General features: G+C 46.3%; 1 long non-coding RNA gene across 1 annotated transcript; it reads left to right on the top strand.

Annotated features, from left to right (window-relative positions):
- The first annotated feature begins 2,743 nt into the window (after positions 1 to 2,743).
- On the top strand, positions 2,744 to 8,113 carry LOC141141395 (uncharacterized). Its single transcript, XR_012244058.1, has 2 exons — positions 2,744 to 3,399; positions 7,711 to 8,113. It is a non-coding gene; the product is annotated as an uncharacterized lncRNA (long non-coding RNA).
- The last annotated feature ends 12,209 nt before the right edge of the window (positions 8,114 to 20,322 follow it).

Genomic DNA, 20,322 nt, shown 5'->3' with positions numbered 1-20,322 from the left:
AACACCTAACAGTGGGAGTGGCTTAAGAGGAACAGGTTACATAGAATCTGATAAATGTGCACAGACTCAAGCACTTAGCGGTAATTCATCCAAAAAATGATAAAAAAATGGAGAAAGCAGCAGACTGCATAAAGTGTGAATATACAAACACTTTGAGAAATAGCTAAATATTAACCACCTCAATCCAGTGCACTTTCACCCCCTTCCTGCCCAGGCCATTTTTCAGCTTTCAGCGCTGTCACATTTTGAATGACAATTGCGCGGTCATACAACACTGTACCCAAATGAAATTGTTATCATTTTTTCCCCCACAAATAGAGCTTTCTTTTAGTGGTATTTGATCGCCTCTGCGGTTTTTATTTTTTTGCGCTATAAACAAAAGAATAGTGACAAGTTTGAAAAAAAACGCATTATTTTTTACTTTTTGCTATAATAATGATCCAATTTTTTTATTTTTTTTTAAACACATTTTTTCCTCAGTTTAGGCTGATAAGTATTCTTCTACATATTTTTGGTAAAAAAAAAATGGCAATAAGCGTATATTGATTGGTTTGCGCAAAAGTTATAGCGTCTACAAAATAGGGGATAGATTTATGGCATTTTTATTTTTTTTTACTAGTAATGGCGGCGATCTGCGATTTTTATCGTGACTGCGATATTGCGGCGATCATATCGGACACTTTTGACACATTTTTGGGACCATTCACATTTATACAGCGATCCGTTCTATAAAAATGCACTGATTACTGTTTAAATGTGACTGGCAGTGAAGGGGTTAACACTAGGGGGTGATTGAGGGGTTAATTATGTTTCCTAGGGAGTGTTTCTAACTGTAGGGGGGGGGACTCACAAGGGGAAGAGACCGATCGGTGTTCCTCTCCTCTGACAGGACGTGGATCTGTGTGTTTACACACACAGATCCACGGTCTTGCTGTGTTACCGGGCAATTGCGGGTGCCCGGCAGACATCGCGGCCGCCGGGCACGTGCATCGGGTCCCAAGTGACACGGCGGTGGGCCCTGGTGGGCTGGGAAGGTCAGGGCGTCATATGACGCCCTCCCAGAACGAGAGCCACGCCGCCTGGCTGTCATATGACAGCCGGTGGGCGGCAAGCGGTTAAATAGATGTGCTGATTTCATGCTGTGCAAAATGAATTAATAAAAGTGCTGAGTGCAAACAACGTGATACATACATAACTAGCATAAGGGAATATAGTTGAACCATCAGATAAAATTCATTCATGCATTACAAACAAACGTTGATCTCCTGACAGACACTAGCTGCCATTTCATTGTTCCTCCTCCAAAAATAAAGTGAAGGGGGCAGTAAAACCCTTCAGTTGAGATAAAGCAGGCAGAGAGGAGGCAATACAACACCTTCTCGCTACCTGTCTAATGTGCTCTGAAGAGCAATTCAAATGCTCGCACCAATCAGGTGCGAGCGCGCGGCGAGAGGGCGTTAACTTAGTGCGTCACTCTGAGGTAGGTTCAGTCTGCAGTCAGTCAGCTAGAGGAGCCGCATCATTCGCCTGTTCTCCGTCACGCCCACCTTGATGTCTTCCTAAAGCAACACCTTTGACTGGTAAGAGGGCGGAGATTGTAACTAGGGGATTTACAGAGATAGGGGGCGGGCATTTACTGAAGCCGAGTCGGACATCTTTAATAAAGGATCGTAGGAAACTTATCATGGGCGGATCTAGGCTGGTTGTGCCCCCCCCCCACCCATCCCAGATTGTAATTGCACCTCCCACCCATAGCCCTTCTCCACTCCTGACGCGGCGGAGGCGGATTTTAATTCTACGCCGGTGTTGGGATAAAGGTGCCAATAGACATCTCGGAACAGGGGCGGAGTCGTGTAAGAGTGAGAGACGCCCCAAGGTGTTGTCATGGTTACAGACGCCAGGTGTTTGCCGTGATGGGAGGGGGTGGGCTCTCCTCTCCTCCCCTTCGCTCTCTGCTGACCTCTAGTCTCCGCCCCCAGTCATGCAATACATTGAATGGGCGGCGCGGGCTTAAGGAGGCCCCCAGCTGTCCAAATTTAAGTCCCGCCCATTAGTATCTGACGGACTACAAAAGCCAGCTGTACCGGCCAATCACAGGCCACTCAGCACGGCTCCTCAGACAAAAGCCCCACCCCTAGTGCCGGTCCTGGTCCTCATCCTGCAGCGCATCGATGAGAAGCACAAAGTCGTCAGCGGCAGCCGCTATCACTACTTTGTGCCAGCAAGAGAATATGGGGGAGGAGCCAGGGACCTGCAAAACACAGGCCACGCCTATCAGACAGCGGCATGGCCGCTAGCTTAGAATCAACAGAAATGAAGTGGCGGAGCCTGCTATGGAGACCGCCAATCAGGTGCGAGCGCGCGGCGAGAGGGCGTTAACTTAGTGCGTCACTCTGAGGTAGGTTCAGTCTGCAGTCAGTCAGCTAGAGGAGCCGCATCATTCGCCTGTTCTCCGTCACGCCCACCTTGATGTCTTCCTAAAGCAACACCTTTGACTGGTAAGAGGGCGGAGATTGTAACTAGGGGATTTACAGAGATAGGGGGCGGGGATTTACTGAAGCCGAGTCGGACATCTTTAATAAAGGATCGTAGGAAACTTATCATGGGCGGATCTAGGCTGGCTGTGCGCCCCCCCCCCCCCCCATCCCAGATTGTAATTGCACCTCCCACCCACAACCCTTCTCCACTCCTGACGCGGCGGAGGCTGATTTTAATTCTACGCCGGTGTTGGGATAAAGGTGACAATAGACATCTCAGAACAGGGGCGGAGTCGTGTAAGAGTGAGAGACGCCCCAAGGTGTTGTCATGGTTACAGACGCCAGGTGTTTGCCGTGATGGGAGGGGGTGGGCTCTCCTCTCCTCCCCTTCGCTCTCTGCTGACCTCTAGTCTCCGCCCCCCAGTCATGCAATACATTGAATGGGCGGTGCGGGCTTAAGGAGCCCCCCAGCTGTCCAAATTTAAGTCCCGCCCATTAGTATCTGACAGACTACAGAAGCCGGCTGTACCGGCCAATCACAGGCCACTCAGCACGGCTCCTCAGGCACAGGCGCCACCCCCGCCCCTAGTTCCGGTCCTGGTCCTCTTTCTGCATCGATGAAAAGCACAAAGTCGTCAGCCACTATCACTACTTTGTGCCAGCCAGAGAATGTGGGGAGGAGCAAAACACAGGCCACGCCTATCAGACAGCGGCAGGGCCGCGAGCTGATAGCAGAAATGAAGTGGCGGAGCCTGCTATGGAGACCGCCAATCAGATGCAAAAGCGCGGCGAGAGGGCGTTAACTTAGTGCGTCACTCTGAGGGAGGTTCAGTCAGCGATTAGCCAGCTAGAGGAGCGGACTGATTCGCCTGTTCTCCGTCACGCCCACCTTGATGTCTCCCTAAAGGAACGCCTTTGGCTGGTAAGAGGGCGGAGATTGTAATTAGGGGATTAGAGAGATAGGGGGCGGGCATTTACTGAAGCCGAGTCCGACATTTTTAATAAAGGATCGGAGGAAAGTGAGTCACCATGGGCGGATCTAGGCAGGCTGTACCCCCCATCCCAGATTTTAATTTTACGCCGGTGTTGGGATAAAGGTGCCAATAGATATCTCAGAACAGGGGCGGAGTCGTGTAAGAGTGAGAGACGCCCCAAGGTGTTGTCATGGTTACAGATGCCAGGTGTTTGCCATGGTGGGAGGGGGTGGGCTCTCCTCTCCAGCTCCTCCCCTTCGCTCTCTGCTGACTTCTAGTCTCCGCCCCCCAGCCATGCGGTACATTGGATGGGCGGTGCGGGCTCAAGGAGCAGCCCAGCTGTCTTGGACATGCGACCCCGCCACCAATTTCAACTCCCGTCCATTACAATCTGACAGACTGCAGAAGCCGGCTGTACCGGCCAATCAGCGCCGCGCGGCTGCTCAGGCACAGCATGCGGGTTACCTAGCAACCCAATGTCAACACTGCGGAGCGCACGCAGCCATCCACATGGTCAACCTTCGCGCGCCCGCCTCCTCGATGAGGATTGGCCCGCCCCTTTATTTACCACGTCACACGGCTCTCGTCTCAGAGGAGGGGAGAGCCGATGTTCTGTCAATTTCTCCAACCCATCACAACCACGTGCCCTCCTCCATAAGGCAGGATTTGTGATTTGGTAGAGACTGTGATTGGGTAGTTCTGCCTGAACACCAACTCACTGATGTCCAGTTTAATTTTATTATTAGCTGCATTAAATAAACTATGTGCAGCACGTTTAAAAAATAAATAAATAAATAAATAATGTGTGATGGAGGAGGAGAATTCCCGGAAATGATTGTGTGACTTCCGATGGGGACACCCGATTTAAGGGGGGACTCTGATGGGGACACCCGATTTAAGGGGGGGACTCTGATGGGGACACCCGATTTAAGGGGGGGACTCTGATGGGGACACCCGATTTAAGGGGGGACTCTGATGGGGACACCCAATTTAAGGGGGAACTCTGATAAGAACACCTGATTTAAGGGAGATCTCTGATGGGGAGTACCTGATTTAAGGGGGGACTCTGATAAGAACACCTGATTTAAGGGGGGAACTCTGATGGGGACCCCTGAAATAGAAGACACAAGTTGTGTTCTGACACTTGCCGCCCTGTGACATATCCGTACCTCACTAGGCTTTATCTTGTTATACCAGGATGATGCTTACAACTGCAGGCATCACCCCGGCACCATTTTTTTAGAGCAGACAGTCAGCTTTCTTGTAGAAGTAATCCTAGTGGCTAATTAGCCGCTGGACTGCTTTTACAAGCAGCAAGAGGGGATGTCTCCTGCCGCTTTCTGTGGCTGTATTGGGATCTCCCATTCCACTGGAAGTCCTGATCAACCAGCTGGCGCTTCTGCCAGCTGATCACAGAGCCCAGAAAAGACCCGATCAGCTTTGTTGGGCTCTATAATATAGTAACCCAGAAGTGATAATGATCTTGGTGTGATCAAATGCTTCTAAGTGCAGAGGAGGGATTTGGGGTCTTATAGACCCCAGATCGCTCCATAAAGAGTACTTGTCACATGCCTATTGCTGTCACAGGAAGTACTTACATTGTTTTTGACAGCAGCAATAGTTAAAAAATGTGTTTTTTAAAGCGAGGACATTGTAAAAAAAAAAAATATATATATATATATATATTAAAGTAAAGTGCCCTTGTGCAAAGGTGAATGCACGCGTTGCTCCCACACGTGTAAGGTGAAACGGCAAAGGTCAGATCATGGGCAGTCATTCTAGAAGCAGACCTTCTGTGTAAATCTAAAGTGGAAACCTGTGAAGGCTTTTAAAGCGTCACCTATGGATAGTAAAATTGACATTGTTTGTTGCCGTTGCACGGTCGTGCGTAGTTTTAAAGCGTGACATGTTTGGCTCAGAGTAACATCCTTTATTTTTCACCAAAAATTGGGTTATGTATTATTTTTTTTTTTTGCCTTAAAATGTAAAACAGTGTGTTTTTTTTTCCCCAAAAAGTGTTTGAAAAACTGCTGTGCAATTACCGTGTCACATAACAAACTTGCAAAACCCACCATTTTATTCTCTAGGGCTTCTGCTTTATTTATATATGTGTCAGAAAAAGACCAGGAGGTCAAGTGGTTAAAAAAATAAATATATATATATATATATATATATATATATATATATATATATATATATATATATATATATATATATATATATATATATATATATATATATACATACATACATACACAGTATCTCACAACAGTGAGTGCACCCATCACATTTTTGTAAATATAAAAAAAAAAATGTAAAAAAAGAAAAAAAAATTGCAATAAGCGTATATTGATTGGTTTGCGCAAAAGTTATAGCGTCTACAAAATAGGGGATAGATTTATAGCATTTTTTTTTTTTTTTTTTACTAGTAATGGCGGAGATCTGCAATTTTTATTGTAACTGTGACATTATGGCGGACACGTCGGACAATTTTGACACATTTTTGGGACCATTGGCATTAATACAGCGATCAGTGCGATTAAAAATGCATTGATTACTGTAAAAATGTCACTGGCAGTGAAGGGGTTAAGTGTGTCCTAGGGAGTGATTCTAACTGTGGGGGATGGGGACTGTGCAGGGAAGATAGCAGATCGTCTGTTCATACTCTGTATGAACAGTCGATCTGTCACTGCCCCCTTTTCATTATTCACGCATATATATTGTGTATGTAATATTTTGTCATTATTATTTTAATAGACGTTGTAGGTACTAAAAAGTAGCACTACAACATATTATAAAAATTAAACTGGTTGGTGTGGAACACGCTGAGGCAGCGCAGGAGATTTTCATTACACACATTAGCAAATCATTGCTTTTTTAATGTAGATTTTACACAGCGTCCCAACTTTTTGGAATTGAGGTTGTGTTATTATTATGATCTATGCTGCTTTCTATCTTCAGCATGTTATATTGAAGCCCCACTCAGGAGTAAAACAATCTTTTTACCCCATCCCCCTCCCCCCCTTTCCAAACCGGTGCTGACTGTCTATTTTCCCTCTTACCCAGTGAAGATGGCAATACTCACCTAAGTCCCCCATCCAGGTCCCTTATTACTACCAGTTGTGTGCAGGACCGCTAATCCAGCATTGCCATGGTGCCCTGTGCCCTCCAATCCCCTACCTTCCCCCTCTCATGATCTTGGTCATCTTCTAACTCCTGAGAGGACCCAGCCGACGGTCATACTGTTTGTCCATATCACTGCCCATCAAAGGACACCAAGCAGAATAGGATTAGGAGAAGACTCTGGGCTGCGGCCTATTATGTAAAAATGGGCATTTAGATGGGTTTTTTTTTCCAACAATCACATAGATGGTGGTAGGTGGCCGGGTGACATTGATCCCGGAGTGGCCTTTTAAAGCAGACCTTCACTTTTAAGTGAAGTGCCGCTTTATCCACCTCCCCACCCTAAACACTTTGAAATGTGTTTTGTTTTCTTATTTCAGGGAGCCACTACCTTTTTGGACAGGTACCCCCTTCCCACTTCCTCATATCTCACATGGGCAAGAATGACATTGCTCACCCCGCCCCCTTCTCTGCCCCCAGCCTTCTAGGATATGTCACACATGCAAGGAGCCTGCAGAACCAGTCTTATTTCACTGCACAATCTCATGCATGCACAGCGGGGTGCCGGTTGAGATTGTTCAGGAAGTCACAGTAGACTCCCAAATCCCAAGATGAAGGTGCTGGGGACCCAAAGAAGTGCGAAGAACCGTCTGCTGAATGATAGCAGGGACTGGTCAGTACCTCCATTTTAAAAGGTCAACAGTTGCAATATTTGTTGCAGGGGATCATTTATTTTTTATTTATTTTTTTTTTTAGAAGTGAAGTTCCACTTTAAAGAAAGGAAATAAAAAAGTGTTAATTTTTTTTTTTAAGTGAAAAAAATTGTAAAATCACCCCATTGCAAACATTCAGCGTAGGATGCATTTATGTGAAGTATCACTGTGACCGTCGGTGTGAGAGCAATAATTTCGGGGTCAAAATTCATGGATAGTTAATATAATAATTTTCCAATGGTATATTCTTCCTTCCTTAGAAAGTCAAAGTCAAGTCCTGTATCAAAGATGGTGATGTCGGGACCGGTGGCGGTATTTAGAACTGGCTGCGGGAAGCTCTGGATCCTGGACATGCTACTGATTTTTAAAATATGTATTTATAGTATTTGTATCTGCTGATTTTTTTTTTTTTTTTTTTTACAGAAAACCCAACTGAAGTTCCTGTTTTGGTGTCATAACCTGGTCCTCCTATCTCTGCTCATGTCCAGACTAAGGATGGGCTCAGCCATGTTCGGATATGAATCTGAACTCGCCTGGGTTATCTCACCGGGAAGCTCTGACTTCTTGTAAGGGCAGGGGGGACTGATGTGAATTGGTGTAATATTTCTCTAGCTGGGAGCAGGACTGTCAGTGCTCTTTGGACTGAAGGGACCATCTGGTGTAGAGAGAGACTGTCACTGTAACTCAGGAGGGGACGTGTCATATCGGTGAGGTGTCATTATCATCTGTGCTGCTGCACACTGCTGTCAGTGTCACTATGAGAGTCAATTTCACGTGTGTGTAAATCGATTGTATTTACTATCGTAAATAAAAAAAAAGATATATATATTTTTTGCCTTAATATCTACCTTTAAATCACACCGCTAATTGCATATTTTACTTGTTTGTAGCCTAAATAGTAAAATGTGCGCTTAAAACTGTGATTTTGTAACTTTTGGAAATGCCAGTAAATTTTGGGTGTTGTGTCAGTAAATTTCAATCTGGTAGGTTGGCAACACTTCCTCTTAACATGCCCTGGCAACAGTCCAACAGCTGTCAGTCCTCAGGCTGAGTGTGCCAACCTTTACCAACCCTGTCTAACAATATATTATTAGCATAGCTGGTAGTAGATTGTCACATTCAGCCAGACTTTCTGTAATATTGAAGTCATTTTATAGCTTCTTCATCCCACTTCTTCAGTTCTGGAGAAGGTATGATGGACCTTCAACATTACAGAACAAGTCCAGTTGAATGTGACTACTACTAGCTATGCTATGACCTGGATACATAGGAACCTTCACAGACAGTAATCATGGAAGAATGTATTTATTATTACACCGCCACAGAACATACAGATGGATCTTGTATCAGACTTTATTAAATACAACTTATTACATAAAATTAAAGTAATAAAGGTTCACAAACTTCTTACTGTCAATCTTGATGGTGACAAATCCTTCAGAGGCGGCCCGTACCACACCTTCATTTCCCCAGATCTCCGCCATCTGCACCGACTGTTCATTATCCCCTGTAATAGAGGAGATGAGGGGTACCTGCAATGTACTATCTATACCAGTCCTGGGAAGAAAGATAATCGGGTATAACTGATCTCTAAGACACCAGTCCAGAAGGAGCCTGCATAGGCCTTGTGTACACACCAGCAGAGACACAGCTGGTAATTGACCCTCATCAGGCTATCATATTCAATGGTCACATTTTAAATCCTAAAGCCCAACTCCAGCTAAAGCTCTGTACAATCTGCTTTACATCCACCACCAATTCTCTCATAGAAGGCCCTGTGCATTGGATACAAACTAAATACATTGTGTAAATGTGTGCTCCTTGAGGTAAAAATTGGTAAGTTTAAAAGAAGATTGTACAATCAGATTGTGACATGTATGGTCCCCCTAATACTTGTGATCTTGGCATGCTACAGGCGACTAACCTGTAGAGAAATAACTCACCCGTTTCCATGGTGATGCTCCCTCTCTGGTCGGATTAGTGTGTTGTTAGTCCCTCGATGGCGGAAACACTGTACAATTGTCCTTCACCAGCGAGGGAGAGCATTAGCACCATAATCCAGCCAATGAGGGAGTGACGCTGCAGAAACAGGTGAGCAGTTGCTCCGCCCTCTAGTGACCCTGTGTGACATTCTGTAGGTACAATGCTGGCGGGGCACTAAACTGCTGCAGAAACATTTTTCTTTTTGATGCCGGGTTCACATATCTCCGGCTGCGGTTCACAGCATGGGGCCCGGTGCGTGTCTATTCACCGATTCATGTGCGATTCAACTCTGAATTTTTGCCTTATTTCGCACTTGAACCGGACCCAAAGATGCACAGCACCCTTCTGCAATCCGGACTGCGGTCACCCCGGACCTGTGTGATTCGGCTCCATTGACAGCTGATCACACTCTCCTGTCATGCAAATTGGATGCATATATGTGAACCTAACCTGAAGCTTTTAAAGTGGAACTTAACCCATCGATCAGTTTCTCAAAACAGTTACATCTGGGGAATGCCGTGAGAGAGAAAGGTAAAAGTTGCTTGTGCTCTCAACCAAACTGTCAAGCCACCAAATGGCTGTTGTTATAACTGATCACATGTGCAGCACCCACTGTAGATCAAACTAAGGCAAAGATGGCAGCTTCATGGGCTGTAAACAATTGTTTACAACTTAGGTGTCCAACCTGTGCCCTGCAGACACTACTCTTGGGTCCCCCATCTCCCTGTAATAGCCGGAATTTCTAGCAGTCTCATGTGATGTGTCTCCAGTCTACTACTGTCTCTTGGACCATGTTCCCAGACTCCAACAACTCCTATATTCTGATCACAGTCTCTGACAGTAGTCTCTTGTAAAACTTCCACTTCCTCTTGTATCATGACCACAATCTCTGACCATCTCTTGTCTCATGACTGCAGTTACTAACCATATCTTGTATTATGCTTGCAGTCTTTAGGCTCATGTGAATCGCATGTGAAATGGAATGCATTCCTGCAATTCACATTCGATTCAGTGCAGTGCGATTTGAGTCCATTCATTTTAAATGGGCTCAAATTGCAACCAAGAACTGCATGCACCATTTTTAAGCTGTGCCACAACCAGATCGCATGGTACAGAATGGCATTATGGTGCAGGCAAATGCACTGTGTTTGCAGTGTCGTTAACATTGACATATTGTTACATAGTTAGTCAGGTTCAAAATAGACACAAGTCCATCTAGTTCAACCAAAAAAATAAATAAAAATACAATCCCATATACACAAACCTTCACTCATAGTTCACCTGGAGCAGGTCACAAGGGCAGTGTGTTTTGCATGCGATACGGGAAATCCCAACTGATTGCAGTGTTTCCTGCACTGCATTAGACCTAGACTTAAAGTGATCTTAAATGTTCCTTTAAGAGCAGCCCTGATCCTCCTCTTCTTAGGTCCCTGTCAGAACTCCTGGCCCCTCCTCCCTGCCAATGTCCCCGTAGGAAGCTGCTTACTATGGGGGCACTTGTGCATGCTCACTCCTTCGCCGTCTCAGGCCTGCCCCCTTCTCACTGGCTGTGATTGACAGCAGCAGGAGCCAATGGAGCCTGTGTCTGAGCTTTAATCAGTGCAGTAAGAAAAATGTGATGAACACCGCACCCTACTCTTTAACAAAACATATACATCATAAAGTGCAATATCATGAATGACCGCTAGATGTCCCTAGAGGATTAATTAACATATAGTGAACGTGAAAAATATGTAATAATATAAATGCTGAAGTGCTATTATACATAAAATTACCACCAGATATCTCCAGTGTATAGCAAAAATTGCAAATAAACTTATGGTGCAGTATCCGAAAGGTAAAGTAATTATAAGTAGAAAGTGCCGGTCTTCCCTCTCTCAGTCCTAGTCTCCACTCTCTGTCAGTCCCCGATATTCCCTCACTCAGTCCTTATCTCCACTTTCTGTCAGTCCCCCCGTCTTCCCTCTCTCAGTCCTTGCCTCCACTCTCTGTCAGTCCCCGATATTCCCTCACTCAGTCCTTATCTCCACTTTCTATCAGTCCCCCGTCTTCCCTCTCTGTCCTTGCCTCCACTCAATGTCAGTCCCCGGTCTTCCCTCTCTCTGTCCTTGTCTCCAGTCTCTGTCAGTCCCCGGTCTTCCTTCTCTCAGTCCTTGTCTCCACTCTCTCTCAGTCCCTGGTCTTCCCTCTCTCAGGCTGGATTCACACCTATGCATTTTTAGTGCTTTTTGCATTTTGCAGATTTGCACTACAGTCTATTTAACGTGGTTTACTATGGAACATGTAATGCAGTGCAAATCTGAAAAATGCAAAAAGCACTAAAAATGCATAGGTGTGAATCCAGCCTCAGTCCTTGTCTCCACTCTCTGTCAGTCCCTGGTATTCCCTCTCTCAGTCCTTGTCTCCACTCTCTGTCAGTCCCCGGTCTCTCCCTCTCTCTGTCCTTGTCTCCACTCTCTCTCAGTCCCCGGTCTTCCCTCTCTCTGTCCTTGTCTCCACTCTCTCTCAGTCCCCGGTCTTCCCTCTCTCAGTCCTTTTCTCCACTCTCTCTCAGTCCCCGGTCTTCCCTCTCTTTGTCCTTGTCTCCACTCTCTCTCAGTCCCCGGTCTTCCCTCTCTCTGTCCTTGTCTCCACTCTCTCTCAGTCCCCAGTCTTCCCTCTCTCAGTCCTTGTCTCCACTCTCTCTCAGTCCCTGGTCTTCCCTCTCTCAGTCCTTGTCTCCACTCTCTCTCAGTCCCTGGTCTTCCCTCTCTCAGTCCTTGTCTCCACCCTCTCTCAGTCTAGGGTTGCCACCTTTTCTTCAAGCCAAACCCGAACATTTTCACGGCACACGGCAATTTTTTTGAAGTACACACTATAGGAGTGTAAAATACCTGGGACACCTTTTGGGTTACCCAAAGAGAGTAGTAATGAGGTGTGCTTCGGTGAACAGTGGCTGTGGCCAAAATGCAATAACAGTGGGGGGGTACTTAAAGGGGCAGGGTTAAATGAAACTAAACCATTCGTGTACCCATAAAATATGATTCGATTAATAAAAGAATTGTCAGTTAAAATATGAAACTAGCCTACCTTAAAAGTGGACACTGTCAGCCAGTAGAGCAGAGGACGGTGTCAGTAGAGCAGAGGACGGTGTCAGTAGGGCAGTGGACGGTGTCAGTAGGGCAGTGGACGGTGTCAGCAGGGCAGTGGACGGTGTCAGCAGGGCAGTGGACGGTGTCAGCAGGGCAGTGGACGGTGTCAGCAGGGCAGAGGACGGTGTCAGCAGAGTAGTGGACGGTGTCAGTATGGCAGTGGACGGTGCCAGTAGAACAGTGGACGGTGTCAGTAGAGAAGTGGACAGTGTCAGTAGAGAAGTGGACAGTGTCAGTAGAGAAGTGGACAGTGTCAGTAGAGAAGTGGACAGTGTCAGTAGAAAAGTGGACAGTGTCAGTAGAGAAGTGGACGGTGTCAGTAGAGCAGAGTTGGATGTCAGTAGGGCAGTGGACGGTGTCAGTAGAGCAGTGGACGGTGTCAGTAGGGCAGTGGACGGTGTCAGTAGAGCAGTGGACGGTGTCAGTAGAGCAGTGGACGGTGTCAGTAGAGCAGTGGACGGTGTCAGTAGAGCAGTGGACGGTGTCAGTAGGGCAGTGGACGGTGTCAGTAGGGCAGTGGACAGTGTCAGTAGAACAGAGGATGATGTCAGTAGGGTGGTGGGCAGTGTCAGTAGGGCAGAGGACGGTGTCAGTAGGGCAGAGGACGGTGTCAGTAGGGCAGTGGACAGTGTCAGTAGGGCAGTGGATAGTGTCAGTAGAGTAATGGACGGTGTCAGTAGAGCAGTGGACGGTGTCAGTAGAGCAGTGGATGGTGTCAGTAGAGCAGTGGACAATGTCAGTAGGGCAGTGGACGGTGTCAGTAGAGCAGTGGACGGTGTCAGTAGAGCAGTGGACGGTGTCAGTAGAGCAGTGGACGGTGTCAGTAGAGCAGTGGACGGTGTCAGTAGAGCAGTGGACGGTGTCAGTAGAGCAGTGGACGGTGTCAGTAGAGCAGTGGACGGTGTCAGTAGAGCAGTGGACGGTGTCAGTAGGGCAGTGGACGGTGTCAGTAGGGCAGTGGACAGTGTCAGTAGAACAGAGGATGATGTCAGTAGGGTGGTGGGCAGTGTCAGTAGAACAGAGGATGATGTCAGTAGGGTGGTGGGCAGTGTCAGTAGGGCAGAGGATGATGTCAGTAGGGTGGTGGACGGTGTCAGTAGGGCAGAGGACAGTGTCAGTAGGGCAGAGGACGGTGTCAGTAGGGCAGAGGACGGTGTCAGTAGGGCAGAGGACGGTGTCAGTAGGGCAGAGGACGGTGTCAGTAGGGCAGAGGACGGTGTCAGTAGAGCAGTGGATGGTGTCAGTAGAGCAGTGGATGGTGTCAGTAGAGCAGTGGATCAGAGCACTGCTCCCCGAGTCCACCCAGTTGTGTGACAATAGCGAATGAATATTATCACATTGCACAGTAAAGTAGGTTACTTGCATTGTTGCAGTGGCTGTCAGGATTTATTTTGCCATTACCAATTGGGGAGATTTCCCTTCACTTCCTGTTCAATAGCTGAAACAGGAAGTGAAAGAAAAACACTCCATATTGGGGGGATTCTAGAACTAGTGTCCCCATGAAAAGATTTCAACGCTATTTCTATCTTGGTGACAGCTCAAAATGTGGGATTTTCTTTTACTTTCACGCTTGGTAACCTAAAAGGGACAAATAGAGAGGGTGAATCTCCCTAAGGCCCCATTCACACCTCACGTCTTTTTACTCAACACACATAGGGTAGCCCATTCACTTAAATGGGCTGCCCTATGCGTGGCAAACATGTCAAAGAAGCTTCACATTTTATTTATTTTTACAGCGTGTTTTGGTACATTTATGGCCCGTTTTGCTATGCACAATTGCTTGTATGCTGTCCGCGTTTGGGGTGCCATTGAAAGGTAATGCCACTGCAAGCACAATACATGTTTTGCACATGTCACAGCAAGATACACAAAAATGCACACTTCTGCGTTCCTTTCCAGAACGCAAAGGTGTAAATAGAGCCTAACAGGGGCACAGACAGCAATAAATACCTGACAGGTGTTCTCATCCCTCTTCACTCTATCCAAAACCAAAATGTTTTTCCTTTAGCTATACTTTAACTCCTTCCTAAATATTACATTTAATGGTGCACTCTGGGCAGATTTAATGTATAAAGACAAAACTTTTTTTTTGTGTTTTGGATAGAGTGGAGAAGTATTAGAACTCCATTGGGGTAATTTTGTTGTTTTTGCCCCCATGAAAGTGAAAGAAAATCCCATTTTTGGCTTGACACTTAAAAGCGGTAATAGAGGGGAAATTTTCCAATGAGGACACTAGTTCTGGTGACCCTGATGACATCCAGGGGTTCCCTCATTTTGGAGGGATTTCCTTTCAATTCCTGTCTTGGCTATGGGGCATGAAGTGAAGGAAAATCTCCCCAATTGGGAACAGATGGCAAAAAAATAATAATAAAATACCACAGGGATTATAACCCTCCCTTACTCTGTCCTAAATGAAAGGTTTTGCTTATAGCTCTACTTTAAAATACATAAATGAATCTGCTGGATATTCATTACTACATATTTAAATGTTTTTTTTACAATGCAAGCAGTGTAAACACCTATATTCAATCTGGTATCAGCCACTCATAGTCCCTGTACAGCAGAGCTCAGATTGGGGAGGGAGAAGCAGCATAGGGAGCCAGTCAGTTTTGGGAGGAGAGCGCAAAGTAACAGAGAAACAAGCTCATTAGACTACAGCATATCTTTTCAGTATCCAGGCAGCAGAGAAAAATCAGATCTACTATACTTTAAGCCTGGCTGTGCTGTGTGGCAGAGCTGTGTAATGCCCTGAACACACGGTCGGACTTTCCGACGGAAAATGTGTGATAGGACCTTGTTGTCGGAAATTCCGACCGTGTGTGGGCTCCATCACACATTTTCCATCGGAATTTCCGACACACAAAGTTTGAGAGCTTGCTATAACATTTTCCGACAACGGATTTCCGATTGTGTGTATACAAATCCGACGCACAAAGTGCCACGCATGCTCAAAATAAATGAGGAGACGAAAGCTATTGGCTACTGCCCCGTTTATAGTCCCGATGTACATGTTTTACGTCACTGCGTTCAGAACGATCGGATTTTCCGACAACTTTGTGTGATCATGTGTATGCAAGACAAGTTTGAGCCAACATCCGTCGGAAAAAAATCCATGGATTTTGTTGTCAGAATGTCCAATCAATGTCCGACCGTGTGTACAGGGCATAATTCTCAGGACTGGCAGAAATACAAATCATTAAGCCCCCATTCACACTGGTGCTGCTTGTCATGCGGTTCTAAATCGCATGAAAAGTCTCTGCCTATTGTCGACAATGGTTCAAATTGGTGTGGCTCCTACTTTTGCAGTGCCACACCGATTTGAAAAAAAAGGTTCCTGCACTATTTTTTGCGATTTTCGATTGAATGTACAAAGAATTTTTGTACAGCTTAAGAGCATCTCCACCTTTGGACAACAGCATTGTCAATCTGGGGAAAGGGTATTGTTAGATGTACTAGCAGATTTAGTTGGACCTGACTAACAAATTAAAGGCAAACTTCAGCTAATTAAAGTGGTAGTAAACCACCAGAAACATATAAAAATTACAGGTTTAAGTCATTATGTACTAGTATGCACTGCATACTAGCACATTATGACAGACTTACCTTTACATGGAGTCCTCTAGCGCAGTGCTGTCACGGCTCCCCTGTGCTTCCATCTTCACCCTTCTGGGTTTGCGGGCTGCATGGATGCTCTGGGTAGGGTTTGCCATCCCTTCAGAGCGCATGCACCGGTGACATCACTGGCTACATCCCATGTGAATTTCTCCTAAACAATGCAAGTTTAGAAGATATTCACTGTACCTACAGGTAAGCCTTATTAAAGGTACAAGTTAAAAAGTGGACTTTCCTTCCTCTTTAAAGGCTGCCTAGGAAGACCCACTCCTCCAGATTGCCATCCGTGCATCAAGGTATTTTTGCATAACTCATTTCAAGAGCCAACACACTGCTTGCATCAGGGCTGAGGGTTGTTAGGAAGAGTACCGAGGGAGGGTGTGGTGATGTTTTCAGGAAGCTATGTACAGCTCCCTGCCAGCACCTCGCACCAACCATGATCTGCCTGCATTGCATAAAGAAGCACAGAAACACAAAAATGTAATATAATGACATCTAAAAATAAGGAATGGAATGTCATTTCATTAGCGTCTCTTAATGGTGGTCAAGTGTTATGACACAATTCATAAGCATGTCTGTATTTGCTGGTGCTTCCTCTCTATTTGCTGAAATTACCTGGAAAGTCACTTCTCTACCACCTTGTTTCGGGGGGAGGACCTCTCATGATTGTTGATCTTGTTTTCAATTGTGAAACAATCTGTAATCAGTCTAACTTGTGACCAGTTTTATGTCTTTACTTTCTGGCATATCTGGAATAAATAAAGAATGAAAAAAAACATGAATTAGCGTGTCGATGACAGCATACTGGTGCGGTGGTAGCTGGAACTGGGACAGAATAAGTCATAAATGTGACAAAGTGAGCAATAAAAAAAACACAACAACGTTTTGTACTAATCTTCAAACTAAAAATAAAAAGGAAAAAAAGGCTAGATTTACAGTCCAAAGCGTACATACAATAAAAGGTGCAGTACACCGCGCTGTGTTCTGTTATTACCATATCATAGTGCCAGGTGTGCTGTATTCTCATATAAGATTGCCAATCTCTCCACTAGGGATGAGCTTCGAGTTCGAGTCGAACTCATGTTCGACTCGAACATTGGCTGTTCGCAAGTTCGTCGAACAGCGAACAATTTGGGGTGTTCGCGGCAAATTCGAATGCCGCGGAACACCCTTTAAAAGTCTATGGGAGAAATCAAAAGTGCTAATTTTAAAGGCTAATATGCAAGTTATTGTCATAAAAAGTGTTTGGGGACCCAGGTCCTGCCCCAGGGGACATGGATCAATGCAAAAAAAAGTTTTAAAAACGGCCGTTTTTTCAGGAGCAGTGATTTTAATAATGCTTAAAGTCAAACAATAAAAGTGTAATATCCCTTTAAATTTCGTACCTGGGGGGGTGTCTATAGTATGCCTATAAAGGGGCGCATGTTTCCTGTGTTTAGAACAGTCTGACAGCAAAATGACATTTTGAAGGAAAAAACTCATTTAAAACTACCCGCGGCTATTGCATTGCCGACAATACACATAGAAGTTCATTGATAAAAACGGCATGGGAATTCCCCAAAGGGGAACCCCGAACCAAAATTAAAAAAAAAAAATGACGTGGGAGTCCCCCTAAATTCCATACCAGGCCCTTCAGGTCTGGTATGGATATTAAGGGGAACCCCGGCCAAAATTAAAAAAAAAAAATGACGTGGGGTTCCCCCTAAATTCCATACCAGACCCTTCAGGTCTGGTATGGATTTTAAGGGGAACCCCGCGCCAAAAAAAAAAAAAAAAACGGCGTGGGGTCCCCCCAAAAATCCATACCAGACCCTTATCCGAGCACGCAACCTGGCAGGCTGCAGGAAAAGAGGGGGGGACGAGAGTGCGGCCCCCCCTCTCCTGAACCGTACCAGGCCACATGCCCTCAACATTGGGAGGGTGCTTTGGGGTAGCCCCCCAAAACACCTTGTCCCCATGTTGATGAGGACAAGGGCCTCATCCCCACAACCCTGGCCGGTGGTTGTGGGGGTCTGCGGGCAGGGGGCTTATCGGAATCTGGAAGCCCCCTTTAACAAGGGGACCCCCAGATCCTGGCCCCCCCCCGTGTGAAATGGTAAGGGGGTACAAAAGTACCCCTACCATTTCACAAAAAAACTGTCAAAAATGTTAAAAATGACAAGAGACAGTTTTTGACAATTCCTTTATTTAAATACTTCTTCTTTCTTCTATCTTCCTTCATCTTCTGGTTCTTCTGGTTCTTCTGGCTCTTCTGGTTCTTCCTCCGGCGTTCTCGTCCAGCATCTCCTCCGCGGCGTCTTCTATCTTCTTCTCCTCGGGCCGCTCCGCACCCATGGCATGGGGGGAGGCTCCCGCTCTTCTCTTCTTCTTCATCTCTTCTTCTTTTCTTCTCTTCTTCATTTTCTTCTCCGGGCCGCTCCTCACACATGCTAGCATGGCGGGAGGCTCCCGCTGTGTGACGGTGCTCCTCATCTGACAGTTCTTAAATAACGGGGGGTGGGGCCACCCGGTGACCCCGCCCCCCTCTGACGCACGGTGACTTGACGGGACTTCCCTGTGACGTCACGGGGAATGCCATAGGGAAGTCCCGTCATGTCCCGTGCGTCAGATGGGGGCGGGGTCACCGGGTGGCCCCGCCCCCCGTTATTTAAGAACTGTCAGACGAGGAGCGCCGTCACACAGCGGGAGCCTCCCTTCATGCCAGCATGGATGCGGAGCGGCCCGGAGAAGAAAATGAAGAAGAGAAGAAGAGAAGAAGATGAAGAAGAAGAGAAGAGCGGGAGCCTCCCCCCATGCTATGGGTGCGGAGCGGCCCGAGGAGAAGAAGATAGAAGACGCCGCGGAGGAGATGCTGGACGAGAACGCCGGAGGAAGAACCAGAAGAACCAGAAGAACCAGAAGAACCAGAAGATGAAGGAAGATAGAAGAAAGAAGAAGTATTTAAATAAAGGAATTGTCAAAAACTGTCTCTTGTCTTTTTTAACATTTTTGACAGTTTTTTAGTGAAATGGTAGGGGTACTTTTGTACCCCCTTACCATTTCACACAGGGGGGGGGCCGGGATCTGGGGGTCCCCTTGTTAAAGGGGGCTTCCAGATTCCGATAAGCCCCCCGCCCGCAGACCCCCACAACCACCGGCCAGGGTTGTGGGGATGAGGCCCTTGTCCTCATCAACATGGGGACAAGGTGTTTTGGGGGGCTACCCCAAAGCACCCTCCCAATGTTGAGGGCATGTGGCCTGGTACAGTTCAGGAGGGGGGGGGGCCGCACTCTCGTCCCCCCCTCTTTTCCTGCGGCCTGCCAGGTTGCGTGCTCGGATAAGGGTCTGGTATGGATTTTTGGGGGGACCCCACACCGTTTTTTTTTTTTTTGGCGCGGGGTTCCCCTTAAAATCCATACCAGACCTGAAGGGTCTGGTATGGAATTTAGGGGGAACCCCACGTCATTTTTTTTTTTAATTTTGGCCGGGGTTCCCCTTAATATCCATACCAGACCTGAAGGGCCTGGTATGGAATTTAGGGGGACTCCCACGTCATTTTTTTTTTAAATTTTGGTTCGGGGTTCCCCTTTGGGGAATTCCCATGCCGTTTTTATCAATGAACTTCTATGTGTATTGTCGGCAATGCAATAGCCGCGGGTAGTTTTAAATGAGTTTTTTCCTTCAAAATGTCATTTTGCTGTCAGACTGTTCTAAACACAGGAAACATGCGCCCCTTTACAGGCATACTATAGACACCCCCCAGGTACGAAATTTAAAGGGATATTACACTTTTATTGTTTGACTTTAAGCATTATTAAAATCACTGCTCCTGAAAAAACGGCCGTTTTTAAAACTTTGTTTTGCATTGATCCATGTCCCCTGGGGCAGGACCCAGGTCCCCAAACACTTTTTATGACAATAACTTGCATATAAGCCTTTAAAATTAGCACTTTTGATTATTTATGTTCGTGTCCCATAGACTTTAACGGTGTTCGCGTGTTCGAACGAACTTTTTTCCTGTTCGCATGTTCTGGTGCGAACCGAACAGGGGGGTGTTCGGCTCATCCCTACTCTCCACTCTCTTATACGTGATGGTGGTGAGCGGGTGTTGTCAATCAATCAAAGATAAATACATTAGACCCCTTTCACACTGGGGCCCCGACCGTGTTAGTGCTAAAGCGCTGCTAGTTTTAGTGGCACTTTTAGGCCGCAAGCGGGGCGCATTTAACACCAAAGAAGGGGTTAAAAACGCTGTGTTGCGGCGCTTCCGAAACGTTTTTCAGGTGCTTTGGAAGCGCTGCCCATTCATTTCAATGAGCAGGGCGTTTTA

This window comes from Aquarana catesbeiana, linkage group LG04, assembly GCF_042186555.1.
Source record: "Aquarana catesbeiana isolate 2022-GZ linkage group LG04, ASM4218655v1, whole genome shotgun sequence".
Taxonomy (NCBI): domain Eukaryota; kingdom Metazoa; phylum Chordata; class Amphibia; order Anura; family Ranidae; genus Aquarana; species Aquarana catesbeiana.
The sequence above is the reverse complement of the archived record's forward strand: the minus strand, read 5'-3'. Positions and strand labels throughout refer to the sequence as shown.